This window comes from Ornithorhynchus anatinus, chromosome 1, assembly GCF_004115215.2.
Source record: "Ornithorhynchus anatinus isolate Pmale09 chromosome 1, mOrnAna1.pri.v4, whole genome shotgun sequence".
NCBI classification, from domain to species: Eukaryota; Metazoa; Chordata; class Mammalia; order Monotremata; family Ornithorhynchidae; genus Ornithorhynchus; species Ornithorhynchus anatinus.
Window position 1 is genome coordinate 104,303,176 of NC_041728.1, and position 14,441 is coordinate 104,317,616.

Consider the following 14,441-nt stretch of genomic DNA (forward strand, 5'->3'; position numbering starts at 1 on the left):
GTTCATATTACTGCAAGACTGTCGGTCTCTTCTTTGTTTTATTCTTCTGCACCATCTGTAACAGTTTCTGTGCCATTAAACGGCAAAGTTCTCACAGCCTTACCGTTTCATTAGAACTGGGAGAACACTGTCCTCTGCTAGACAGGATTGGAGAATATTTCTGCAGCCCCTTTAAAGACATTTTAGCTATTTTAGTATTCTGAGTCAAGTTCACTAGCATCTGTCCTACAAACTCAGGAACTCTGAACTCCAGAGCCGCGTCTTTATTCCTCCAAAAATGGCTTCAAAATCAGATCATCCAGATAAAAGAGAAACTTCTGATGAATATACGCTATATGATTCTACCTCGCAGTCCCTGTGATTTAAACCTTGAAGACATTTTAATTGTCTATTTAACATCTTACTATTTATGGGATTCTAACTGTGAATGTTTCTGACATGGTGTTTCTCAGAATGTCCTTTCCTCATACTGTGCCTCTTTCATATTCCACATGTAAATACAAAAGCTTTGTTCTTTCATTTTTTTTTTTTACTCTCCAGTGAATAAAAGGGAAAGGTAAAAACCTCAAGCATCATTATTATTATTTTCCTACCAAATTTCCTGTTTATATTACAAGCAATCCATAATCATCATTCATTATTTTTCTTCTGAACACAGTAGATACTGATGCATATGCCACAAATTTCAGATTTGCCAGGATACCACTCCAAATTATCTTTTGATGGCTCTTATCCAATTTTTGAGGGAGAAGAATTTGAAGTAGAACACTAATAGGAACAATTGGAAATGTTTCTTGCAATCATCTTTTATCCAGAAGCAAAACAAAACAAAAACACTGTAAAGTGTCTCAAGGAAACAAACTTGATTTAATCAATCAATTGAATGCCTTAGTGGAAAGAGCTTGGAAGTCAGAAAGGGTTTGGGAGTCAGAGGTTGTGGGTTCAAATCCCAGCTCTGCCACTTGTCAGCTCTGTGACTTAAGGGCAAGTCACTTAACTTCTCTGTGCCTCAGTTACCTCATCTGTGAAATGGCGATTAAGACTGTGAGCCCAATGTGGGGCAACCTGATTACCCTGTATCTACCCCAATGCTTAGAACAGTGCTTGGCACATAGTAAGTGCTTAACAAATACCATTATTATTATTATTATCATTGAGTGCTTACTGTGTGTAGAACATTGTACTAAGTGCTCAGTACAATAAAATGCAATAGAGCTAGTAGACACATTCCCTGCCCACACAAGCTTACAGTCTAGACCATGCAATGGTATTACAAGTAACTATCTCATAACTGTCCTTTTTAAATAAATGCATTAATGTTTTGGTTTTTATCTAGCTAAACCTGAAATGAAACCCCCTAGTCCATGAAAAATCAATAGTATTTGAAGTGCTGGTGCAGAAAAATGAATTCTCATTTGAAAATACACCAAAGTCCCAATGACTAGGTGAATAAATTTGATTCCTTTGAAAATGTCTTACTTCTCTGCTAATTCAACTTTTCTATGGCAATGGGATAGGTGCTATTCATGTCCCATCATTTCTGGGGGGTGTCATGCACTGTTTAGACAATTTTGTATTAACAGAAGCTGGATAATTAATAATGAATAACAATAATAATATTTAGGTGTTTTCTATGTGCCAAACACTGCATTAAGTGCTGGAGTAAATACAATAAAATCAGATCCCACATGGAGCTCACCGTCAAAGTAGGAGGGAGCATGGATATTCAATCCCAATTTTGCAGATAGGCAAATTGAGAAAGAGAAATTAAATGACTTTTCTGTCTAGTTAAGGTCACACAGCAGATAAGTGGCAGAGCTGGGATTAGAATCCAGGCCTTCTGACTCCCAGGTCCATGATCTTTCCAAAACAAGACTGGCATGTATTTTCCAGCAATGGTCCCATATGGATCCCATGCCTAACTGTGGGGGTTAGGGAGTCCAGTTCTACTCTGACAGCAGGTGCGGATACTCTTCGGAACATTTTTGCTCCTAAGAATTGTCCAATTTCGAACCAAATAAAATACATCCAAACACTCAGTTCCCTCCCCAGGAGCCTGGTGATTGGTCCACGACCCAGAGGAAGCACTCTAGGGTGGACACATAGGAGACAGATTTCAATGTGGATGGGGGTTCTTGCTAACTAGGATTGAAAGCATCATGGACATGGCATCAGCCCAGATCACCACTTGAGACCCATTGCTGGCTGATCACTGGAGCAGCTTTGATTGCAATTTCACAAAGGGCAGATTGTTCCTGCTGTCCTGGCTTCAAGGTTTGTTTTCTTTTGTTTGTTGCGAGGGGGGGGAGGCAATGCTTGATTTTTCTCCTTCCCTCTAAAAACTTAATGAAATTCTAGTGCTCCAGGGCAGGCTGTTGCCCCTAAGAGCTGAAGTCTTCTGTTTTGGCAGGTGGAGCGTGAAACATAAAAGGTAGCTGTGGAAATTTGGAATGGGCCAGTTCATTTGCATTGCTCCTGCTCTAATTTCGGGGCTCTCCTCCACCACCCAGGCCCCAAATCTGACCCCTGGGTCTGTGTCCCTTCGGGTTTCAATGGGAGTTGTTCCCTAAGAACAAGGAAAGAACCAATGTTTATCCAAACAGGGGTTGACAGAGATATTGACGATGCAGCCCCGGGGATTCAACCAGTTAATCAACTGGCTCTCTGCCACTCTCACCAGAATAAAAACTGTCTGGTAAAGGTATGTTGCAGTAAACCACCTTGACACTATTTTAAAATGAAAATCAACCGATCACATTTTTTAAATCACCTACAGTGTGCAAAACACTTTACTAAGTGTTTTTACTAAGTGTACTAAGAAATTCATGATGCTTAGCTTTTTGTCACACAATTTTCTTCCTCTTACTTGTAACATCTCTCATCTCCCACTACACTCTAGCTCACACCTTTTGTTTCTCTCAAGCTCACCTACTCACTGGGTCCCTGCTCTTTCCTCTCCCAACCCTGACCTCTTGCTAAAGTACACTCCTAGAACTCCCTCCCCTTTCATCTAACAGACAGTTGTTCTCCCTAACTTCAAAGCCTTCTAAAATCATATCTCCTCTAGGAACTCTTCCCTGATTAATTTTTAATCTTCTCCCTAAACATTTTGATACTTACCCCACCCCATGGCACTTATACACACATCCTTGTACTCAGTTGCTTCCTTTACCTGTAATTTACTTTAATGCCTATCTTCCTTGCTAGCCTACAAACTTCTGGAGATAAGGGATTGTCAGCTTAATCTTTTATACTCACTCAAGTGCTTAATACAATGTAGTGCACCAAGGAAGTGCTCAATAAATTCCATTGATTGATTGCCCTAAAACCCACACTGACAGTTACAATGAAAGGAACAAGCAATATTCTGGCAAATTTGGGGAGAAGCTAAATTCTATTGCATCATGTGCTCTCTTAGCATTTTGCAAGTGATGTTTCAGATAGCTCACTATTCATTTTATCAACACTACTCATAAGATCAGGAAGGAAGTAGCAAAGCAGTACACCTGGGACAGAAAAAAAAATTGTAGAAATTCAAGATGGAGCAATCCTGACTTTGCACAAATATGGTTGAAAAAGATCTGGGGGTCACTGTGGACCACAGTAAAATGCATGTCAGTGATTCAGCAATTTAACTAAAATATTAAAAATGATATCGGTAGTAAAAGCAGAATTACAACATGCTGGAGCTGCAAATTAACAATTTCACCCTAGACATTTAGAAATTATAATCTCAGAAATTATAAAATCAGAAGCCTGAAGCATATGTAGTAAACCTCTTCAAGTAGAGTATGGGAGACAATATTGAAAAACTACAATTGTGCAATTTGGGACAAAAATCAATCAATCATATTTTTTGAGAGCTTACTGTATACAGAGTCTTTACTAAGTGCTTGTGAAAGTACAGTATAATAGAGTTGACAGACATATTCCCTGCCCACAAAAAGTTTATAGTCTAGAGGAAAAGACAGGTGAATATTTACATAAATTCTGTGGACTGAAGGTGAAGTGAATATCAAGTGCTTCAAGGGTACAAATGAAAGTGCAAGTGTGATGCAAAAAGGAGGGAGTAGAGGAAATGAGGGCTTAGCTGGAGAATGCTCTTGGAGATATGTCCTAGTAGAAAGAGAATGGACTTGGGATTCAGAGGACCTACGTTCCAATCCCAGCTCTGCTTTACACCTGCGATGTGACCATGGAAAGTCACTTAACTTCTCTGTGCCTAAGTTACTTGATCTGTAAAATGGGAATTCAGTACCTGTTCTCTCTAATTGTGAGACTGTGAACTCTCTGTGGGACAGAGACAGTGCCTGATCTGATTACCTTGAATCTTCCCCATACCTTAGAACAGTGTAAGCACTTAAAGAATACTACTGTTATAATTGTTATCATCATCATCATCATCATCGTCATTTGATTCTACTAAGGCTTTGAAGGTGGGAAGAGTGATGGTTGGTCATGTGTGAAGGAGAAATTCCAGGCCAGAGGCAGGTCATGGGGAAAGAGTCAGCAGCGAGATAGATGAGGTCGAGGCACAGTGAGTCAGTTGGCATTAGAGGAACCAAGTATAAGGCCTGGGATGTAATAGGAAATCAGTGAGATAAAACAGGAGGAGGCAAGCAGCGTGGCACAGTGAGAAGCAGCGTGGCGCAGTGGAAAGAGCATGGGCTTTGGAGTCAGGGCTCATGAGTTTGAATCCCAGCTCTGCCACTTGTCAGCTGTGTGACTGTGGGCAAGTCACTTCTCTGTGCCTCAGTTCCCTCATCTGTAAAATGGGGATTAAGACTGTGAGCCCCACGTGGAACAACCTGATTCCCCTGTGTTTACCCCAGGGCTTAGAACAGTGCTCTGCACATAGTAAGCACTTAACAAATACCAACATTATTAAATACCAACATTATTAAGCTATTGGCTTTAAAACCAACGGAAAGGAGTTTCTGTTTGATGCAGATGGGGTTGCTTAATAGAATGCTATGCAAACAGCACTCAATAAATATCACTGATTGATTGATTAGATGGGCAATCATTGGAGGGTCTTGAGGAGTTGGGAAACAAGGACTGAACGGCTTTGTAGAAAAATGATCCGGGCAGCAGACTAAAGTATGGACTGGAGTGGTGCGAGACAGGAGGCAGGGAGGTCAGCAAGGAGTTTGATGTGCTAAGTGCTAGGATCAGTGTTTGGATGAGACAAAAGGGTGGATTTTAGTGATGTTGTGAAAGGAGAACTGAAAGGATTTTGTGACAGATTGAATATATGGGTTGAATGAGAGAGATGAATTGAGGATAATGCCAAGGTTGAGGGCTTGGGAGACAGGGGAATGGTGGTGCTGTCTACAGTTGAGAGGAAAATAATATTTGGGTAGGAAAATGAAGAGTCCCATTATGGACAAGTTAAGTTTGAAGTGACAGTGGGATATGCTATTAGAGATGTTCTGAAGGCAGGAGGAAATTTGAGACTGCCTTTGGATTTGCCCCCTGTATTCACCCCACCCTCAGGCCCACAACACTTATCTCCATATCCATAATTTATTTATTTATTTAAATTTCTCCCCCTGTAGACTGTAAGCTCCCTGTGGATAGGGAAGGATAAGGAATGTGTCTACCATCTCTGCTCTGCACAAATTAACTACTCAATAAATAGGATTGATTGATTGATGGAATGATGAAAGATCAGGGCTAGAGAAAAAGGTATAGAAATAGAGAAACAGATAGAGAAGCAGTGTGGCTTAGTGGAAAGAGCACAGGCTTGGGAGTCAGAGGAAGTGGGTTCTAATCCCAGTTTTGCCACTTGTCTGTTGTGTGGTCTTGGGCAAGTCACCTAACTTCCCTGTATTCATCTGTAAAATGGATATTAAGACTGTGAGCTCCACATGAGACAACCTGATAACTTTTTATCTACCCCAGCACTTAGAACAGTGCTTGGCACATAGAAAGTGCTTAATAAGCATTATTATTATTAATAAAGACTTGGGAATCATCAACATAGAGATGATAGTTGAAGCCATGGGAACAAATCAATCATTCAGTCAATCAATGATATTTATTGAGAGCTTACCCTATGTGGAGGACTGTACTAAGCTCTTGGGAGAGCATAGTATGACAGAGTTGGTAAACACATTCCCTGCTCACAATGAGCTTACAGTCTAGAAGGGTAGTTTAAGTCAGAGAAGAAATAAATATTTAATCCTCATTATACTTACGAGGATATTGAGGCAGAGAGTTAAGTGCGTGAGAGAGTAACATTAATATAACTGAATAAATTAAATTTCAGATATGTATATAACTGCTATGGGGCTGAGGGAGGGAGTTAAAGGCTGAAAATCCTATTGCAAGGGAAACACAGAAGGGAATGGAAGAAAGGGGAATGAGGGCTTAGTCAGGGAAGTCCATTTGGAGGAGATATGCTTTTTAATAAGGCTTTGAGGGTGGAGAGAGCGATCATCTGTCGGGGATGAAGGGGGAGGGAGTTCCAGGCCAGAGGCATGAAGTAGGTGAGGACTTGGTGACAAGACAGACAGTAAAGTACATTAAGTAGGTTAGTATTAGAGGAGAGAAATGTGCAGCCTGGTTTGTAGTAGGAGCTCAGGGAGGTATGGTGCTAGGGAGCAAGTTGATAGAGTGTTCATTCATTCAATAGTATTTAGAGAGCGCTTACTATGTGCAGAGCACTGTACTAAGCGCTTGGAATGAACAAGTCGGCAACAGATACAGTCCCTGCCGTTTGACGGGCTTACAGTCTAATCGAGTGTTGTGGGCAGGGAACGTGTCTACCAACTTTGTTATGTCGTACCCTTCCAAGTACTTGGTATAGTTCTCTGCATTCAGTAATCCCTCAGTAAATATGACTGATGGATGGATAGATTGCTATAGTACTTTAAAAGCAATGTTAAGGAATTTCTCTTTGATGCAGAGGTGGTTGCCCATGCACCTCCGCATCAAAGAGAAACTCAACACTAGTTTTAAAGCACCACTGGAGGTCTTGAGGAGTGGGAAAACATGGACTGAACAGTTTTATAGAAAAATGATCTTGGCAGCATAATGAAATATGGACTGGAGTGGGGAGAGACAGGAGAAAGGAAGGTCAGCGAAGAGGCTGATGCAGTAATTAAGGTGAGATAAGGTAAGTCCTTGGATTAACAGAAAGGATTCAGTGACAGACTGAATAAGTGGGTTGTATGAGAGAGATGAGTTGAGAAGAATGCCAAAGTTAAGGACTTGTGATACAGGAAGGATGGTGGAGCTGTTTACAGTGATAGGAAAGTCAGGGAGAGACAGGGTTTCGGGGGAAGATGAGGAGTTCTGTTTCAGACATGTTAAATTTGAGGTGTTGGTGGACCCCCAAAAAGAGATATCCTGAAGACAGGAGGAAACTCGAGACCGCAGAGAAGACGAGAGATCAGGGTTGGAGGTGTAGATTTGGGAATTATCTACACAGAAGTGGTAGTTGAAGCCATAGGAGTGAATGAGTTCTCCAAGGGAGTGTGGGTAGATGGAGAATAGAAGGGAACCCAGGATGAGCCTTGAGGGACTTCCACAGTTAGCAGATGGGAGGCAGAAGGAGAGCTTGCAAAAGTGGTTAGAAAGATAGGAGAATAACCAGAAAGGGCAGTGTCTCTGAAGCCAAGGTTGGAAAATGTTTCCAGGAGAAGGGAATGACCCATGCTGTTGAAGGCAGCTAAGTGGTTGAGGAGATTAGGATGTGGCAGGGACCATTGGATTTGGCAAGGGGATCAATGGTGACCTTGGAGAGGGCATTTTCCAGGGACCAAAGAGGTTTGAAGGCAGATTGGAAGGGGTCAAGTAGAGAATTAGAAAAGAGAAAACCAAAACAGCAGGTGTAGAAAATTTGCGCAATGAGTTTGGAAAGAAATGGAAGGAGGGAAATGGGGTGATAACTGGAGGGTATTGTGGAGTCGAAGGAGGTTGTTTTTTTTTAAGGATGGAGATTTATGCATCCATGAATCAGACTGTACATTATAAATTATTTCTGAAGTAGAAGAAAGAAAATTAAATCTTTTTCTTGATGGAATTAAGAAAAACAACAGACAACTAATTTGGGGGACACAGATCCAACTTGCTCCCTTTGCTCTCATACAGCACTTGTGTATATATGTACATATCTATAATTCTATTCATTTATGTTAATGCCTATTTACTTATTTTGGTGTGTATGTATCTATAATTCTATATATTTATATTGATGCCCATTTACTTGTTTCGATGTCTGCCTCACCCCTTCTAGACCATAAGCTCTCTTTATTGCTGAATTGTACTTTCCAAGTGCTTAGTACAGTGCTCTGCACACAGTAAGTGCTCAATAAATACGACTGACTGAATGAATGAATTGAGGAGTGATTCAGTTTCATTTGTTTATTGTTATATATCTGTCCTTCATGCTTGAAGAAGATGCACTGATAATGAAATCCATCTATGAGCATGCATGTATGTATTTGTGAGTTTGGGCAGCTGAAAGAGGCAAAACAGGGTACCAGACCACATTGTAGAGAGACAAAGACTGCTCATTTATTGTTCAGCCATATTTGTTGCTTGCAGTACCTGGTGCTGTTTTCATTTTTGGATCTTCATCACATCATCCTCATGAAAGTTCTGCTTAAAAAGAGCTACTCCTTTCTTGATTGCAGTACCCCATACTAGTCTATCTGTAGCAGCTGACTCCTCATATTCATCTGGAATGCAAAAATAACCAAGGTTTATTTGACTGTATCTTTAAACTATATACTCTCTCCTCTTTCATTTTCCTGATTCCAGCTTTTAGCATGGGTGGCCACAAGGCCTAGTGGAAAAAGCAGGGGCCTGGGAGTCAGAGGACGTGGCTTCTAATACCTGCTCTGCCACTTGACTGATGTGTGACCTTGGGAAAGCCATTTAGCTTCTCTTTGCCTCAGTTTCCTCAAATGTGAAATGAGGATTCAATACCTGTTCTCCCTCCCACTTAGACTTTGAGACCCATGTAGAACAGACACTTTGTCTCACCTAATTAACTTGTATTTATCCCAGTGTTTAGAACAATGCTTGACACAGACAATTACTGTCCCAGACTTCAAGTCCTTATTGAAGGCCATCTCCTCCAAGAGCCGTTCCCTGACTAAAACCCCTTTTCCTCTTCTCCCACTTCCTTTAGGTCACTCTGATTTGCTCCATTAATTCATCCCCCCTCCCAGCCCCACAGCACTTATGTATATATCTGTATTCCTAATTTATATATCTGTATGATTATTATTAATCATCTGTCTCCCCTCTAGACTGAAAGCTCATTGTGGGCAGGGAATATATATTTATTGTTATGATGTACTCTCCCAAAAGCTTAGTACAGTGCCCTGCTCACGTAAGCACTCAATAAATATGATTGAACTGAAAGACAATTGAATCAATGCTGAACAAGTACCATTGAAAAATACCATAGCAACTGCTTGGCTAACCTACTGCCTTCTATTTTCCTTATGTGTTCCTTCTAGCACATGTAGGTGGTGGTGAACATGCTTCAATACTGGGAGACTGGCTGTGTGTGAGCGTGTCTTGGTATTAAGTTACACTAATAGAATTGCTCAAGAGGTCAGATGTGGCTTTGATAGCTGTGATAGTTAAGGAGAAGGTTGGCCATCACTATAGTTCTGTGGAGTTTTAGTTTGGTCTGCAACATAATACCTCCATGTTGCTGTTACACTCTGTTAAACACTTTCCCAAACGATGGACTGCCCCTTTGGATTTGATTTCTACATCTTGATTTACCATTGGATTTTGAGTCAGTACTCTATTTATGTAAAATAATTATGTGATGGAATTTAGCTTTGGGGTGTCAATATAGGTTTTTTGTTGTTGTTGTGTGAATTGGTTCCTTGGTGCAGACTATTAAGGTACCTCTGTTTTCTTTAGTGTTATTATCAATCTGAAATTCAGTGAAGAAATTTACAACCATTTGTGTGTCTTCTTGGTTTGTTATGATCAGGTAATGTGTCTAACACCTCTGTTGTATTGTACTCTCCCAAGTGTTAGGTACAGTACTCAGCACACCAAAAGCTCTCGATAAATACAAGTGATTGACTTTTGGATTTTTGCCTCTAGGACAGTCATGTATTTATTGCTATTCTTAAATAAATATCTAATATTATTATCACCACTACTAATAATAGTATTAATAACAATAATTATGGTATTTGTTAATGGCTTACTATGTACTACGATCTGTACTAAACACTGGGGAAAATAAAAATCAGATCAGACACAGACCTGTACCACATGGGGCTCACAGTTTAAGTAGAAGGGAGAATGCATATTAAATCTCTATTTTACTGATAGGAAAACAGGCCCAGAGAAGTTAAGTGATTTTATCAAGGTCATATAGAAGGCAAGTGACAGCAGTGGGTTTAGAATTCGGGTCCACTGGCCCCTAGGCCTGTGCTGTATCTCTCAGACTTGGGATATTGCTCCAACTCTGTAGTGTTGGAATTTTACCTATGAAGAGGAAATGTATTCTAACACTTGTAACCGGATCTCTGATTAGCTCCAGCATTACTGCATAGAGTAAATTGAACAATACATGGCTTAGTGGATAGAGCAAGGGCCTGGGAGTCAGAAGGATTTGGGTTCGAATCCTGACTCTTCCACATGTTTGCTGTGTGACCTTGGACAAGTCACTTAACTTCTCTGTATCTCAGTTACCTCCTTGAACCCCATTTGGAACAGGGTCTGTGTCCTGATTAACTTGTATCAACCCTAGTGGTTAGAACAGTGCTTGGCATGTAGTAAATGCTTAACAAGCACCATAATTATCACTATCATTATTATTATTATTACTAGACATTTCTGCTTTCCTCCATTCATGATAAGGAATGGATTACACAAGGCTCTGTCCTGGCCAGCCATCCTATCATGAAGTAGTCTAAGAATCTTAGTGAATTTTTCAGGGCAAGCAAAGTTACCATGCAGTTTCCAGAGTACAGATCTACTGATAATGTCAAACCAATAAATCCACCAATGGAATTTATTGAGTGCTTACTGTCTGTGCAGAGCACTGTACTAAGTGCTTGGGAGAGTATAATGTGACAGGTAGCACTTAGTATAGTATTTGGTACATAGTACGTGATTAACAAATACCATAATTCTTATTATCCCTGCCCACTAGGATCTTACAGTCTAGATGGGGAGAGAGACATAAAAATAAATTTAAAATATGTACAAAAATGCTGTAGATTTGAGAGTGGGGTAATACCAAGTGCTTGAATGGTAATAATAATAATTGTGGTATTTAAGTGCTTACAATGTGCTAGACACTGTACTAAGTGCTGGAGTGGATACAAGCAAATTGGTTTGGACACAGTCCCTGTCCCACAGTGGGCTCACAGTCTTAATCCCCATTTTATACATGAGGTAACTGAGGCACTGAGAAGCAAAGTGACTTTCCCAAGGCCACACAGTGGACAAGTGGCAGAAGAGGGAATAGAACTCATGACCTTCTGACTCCCAGGCCTGTGCTCTATACACTATGCCATGCTGCTCCTACAGATACCAATGTACAGTTGATACAGAAGGGAGAAGGAGTAGGGGAAATGAGGATGTAGTTGGAGAAGATTTCTTGGAGGAGATATGATTTTAATGAGGCTTTATTCCCTGACTGGAAATTGAACTTGGGCCATGGCAGTGAAATCATCAAATCATAACCCCTAAACTGTTTCATGGAAACCATGGAAAGGTCTTGGTACTTATCCTTGCATTTTTCTTAGATCCAATGAGCTGAAAAAGATTACAGCCACCATGACACACTGATCTGAAGCCATATTATGATTCCCCCCACTTCTAGACTGTGAGCCCGTTGTTGGGTAGGGATTGTCTCTGTTGCTGAATTGTACTTTTTAACCGCTTGGTCTGCACACAGTAATTGCTCAATAAATACGACTGAATGAATTCTGGGAGCATGTGGCTGATAATGTTCTTCGAAAGCTAACACAGGATGGTATGTAGTCTAAAAGAGAGTAATGAGATGTCTCAATAATTGGAGTTATCTGCTCTTTCATCTCTCTTCTTGAAACTGGTGATGATGGTCATTACCTCAGTTTTTCATACTTTGAGAAATAACTTGTGGGTTTCAGCAGGATGCCCCCTCACTGCTTGTAGATCCCAGTTTGACAACATTGGGTCCAGGTACTTTGTCATTTTGTGTGGGTTTTTTTGCAGTTCTGACTGCAGTGTTGACCTTCCAAGTACTGGGGACAAGCCACAAATAATAATAATAATAATAATGATGATATTTGTTAAGTTCTTACTATGTGCTACGTTCTAAGTTCTGGGGTAGATACAAGGTAATCAGTTTGTCCCACGTGGAGCTCACAGTCTTAATCCCCATTTTACAAATGAGGGAACTGAGGCACAAAGAAGTTAAGTGACTTGCCCAAGGTCCCACAGCAGACAAGTGGCAGATTCACCATTAGAACACATGACCTCTGATTCCCAAGCCCATGCTCTTTCCACTAAGTCATGCTGCTTCTCATCTTTAATTTCGGGAAATTTCCTATGTTTTTAAGGCCTTATTTTCAATAAAAAGAAGTGTATGAGTTGGATCTTGAAGTGTTGATCCCTTCTGTAATATTTTGATATGAATTAACATTATCAATGTTAAAAGGTTATTTCAGAATAATAATAATAACCTTTGCTAACTGTTTACTTTGTGATGAGCTTAAAGTGCTAGAGGAAAGTATCAGGACAATTCAGGAAGGGCTCTTGACTTTGGCAGGTCATTGTATACAACAGTGTGGCAGTGGGCGAATGTCAATACTCACTCAAAGCAAGAAATAACAAGGGACATGCAGAATAAATAACCACAACAACAATAACAATAAGATTTGTGACACTTCATAGATGTGGGACAGTTCTTGGGGTATGGTGACAGCTCCCCTTTTCCTCTGTTCCTCCTTCCCTCCCCATCACCCCAACTTCCTCCCTCCACTCAACCCCCATCCCCCACCCCACAGCACTTGTGAATATATGTGCATATTTATTATTCTATTCATTGTATTAATGTGTAAATATCTATAATTTATTTATATTGATGCTATTGATGACTGTTTGTTTTGTTTTGTCATCTGCCTGTCCCCTGCCTATACTGTGAACCCATTGTTGAGTAGGGATTGTCTCTATTTGTTGCTGAATTGTATTTTCCAAGTGCTCTTTACACAGTAAGTGCTCGATAAATACAATTGAATGAATGAGTGAATGAATGCTCCAGCAGTGGGAGTTTCTAGTCAAAAGTCTCATACTTTGCAAGGTTGCAACAGTTTTTCCAGCTGACTGCAGTTGCCCCTTCTGTCTCTCTTGCCAGATCGGATAGGGTGCCATCCCCACCACGTCAGGCGGGCACAGGAGTGGTGTCCACCTACGACCACAAATAGAGATAGTCTTTAGACCTGCACTTGACCCCTTCAAATCTGAAAGCTAAGATGGTTATGTAGCACTTACTTTATGCAGAGCACTGTACTAAGCACTTGGGAGCAAACAGGACATCATTAGTGTTAGAGGAATGAGTAAACTGTTGTTTTCATTTTGCCGGTTTACTTGTTTTGATGTGTATATATCCTAATTTTATTTCTATTGATGCCTGTTTACTTATTTTAATGATTGTCTCCACCCTTCTAGACTGTACGCCCTTTGTGGGCAGGGATTGTCTATCTTTATTGCTCAATTCTACTTTCTGAGCATTTAGTAAAGTGCTCTGCACACAGGAAGTGCTCAGTAAATACGATTGAATGAATGAATGAACATTTCTCTGAAGGATGTATGTAGGATTCTGAGCAGCAGGCATATTTCTCTCCCCAGCCTTTCCTTTTGGTTCAATCTCATCAAGCCCTTTTTCATTCTTGGGAAAACCACACTGAGGGGCTTCCAGATCTTTATTTTAACTATGTTTCCTCAAATTTTCCAGGAACATTATAAAGGGAATCTTCTATTTCAGCTGCTCTCAATTATTGACTTAGCCCAAATGACTGGGGATGATCTGGCAGAGGAGGTAAACAAACGATCTCAGACGTACTTTGGAACCCTTGAAATAGTGGCAGAAAGATAACTTGGGGTGCCTTGGCATTGCTGGATGGTTACTTTACCTTTTAATTTTCCAACTCGCTCTTCTACATGTGACGGCCAAGACTAATGACACTGTGGTAACATTTTCATCCTTGTTGCTTCTGGGGTCTCATTATGACATGACAGAGTTCCTTCCGGCTCCAGCAGTACCTATTAGCAGTGTTAAAGTTCTAGTGAGTAATAACACAGCTAATTAGACACCCAGCTTTTTGGGTTATGGTTTTTTTTTCCCACGTGGATCACTGGCATAAGCATTTCTATGAATATTTAACCAACTCTGTTTAGACCTTGGGTTACCCCATCTGGATAGCCTCCACATTCAAACAGCATGTAGATGGAAGGGCCAAGAA

The 14,441-nt window shown here is 40.5% G+C and overlaps 1 long non-coding RNA gene across 1 annotated transcript; it reads right to left on the minus strand.

Annotated features, from left to right (window-relative positions):
- Window positions 1–8,498: 8,498 nt before the first annotated feature.
- Window positions 8,499–14,237, minus strand: LOC103171436. Its single transcript, XR_003756805.2, has 3 exons — window positions 14,112–14,237; window positions 13,272–13,387; window positions 8,499–8,687 (listed from the first exon to the last, which is right to left on the minus strand). It is a non-coding gene; the product is annotated as an uncharacterized LOC103171436 (long non-coding RNA).
- Between the last annotated feature and the right edge of the window lie 204 nt (window positions 14,238–14,441).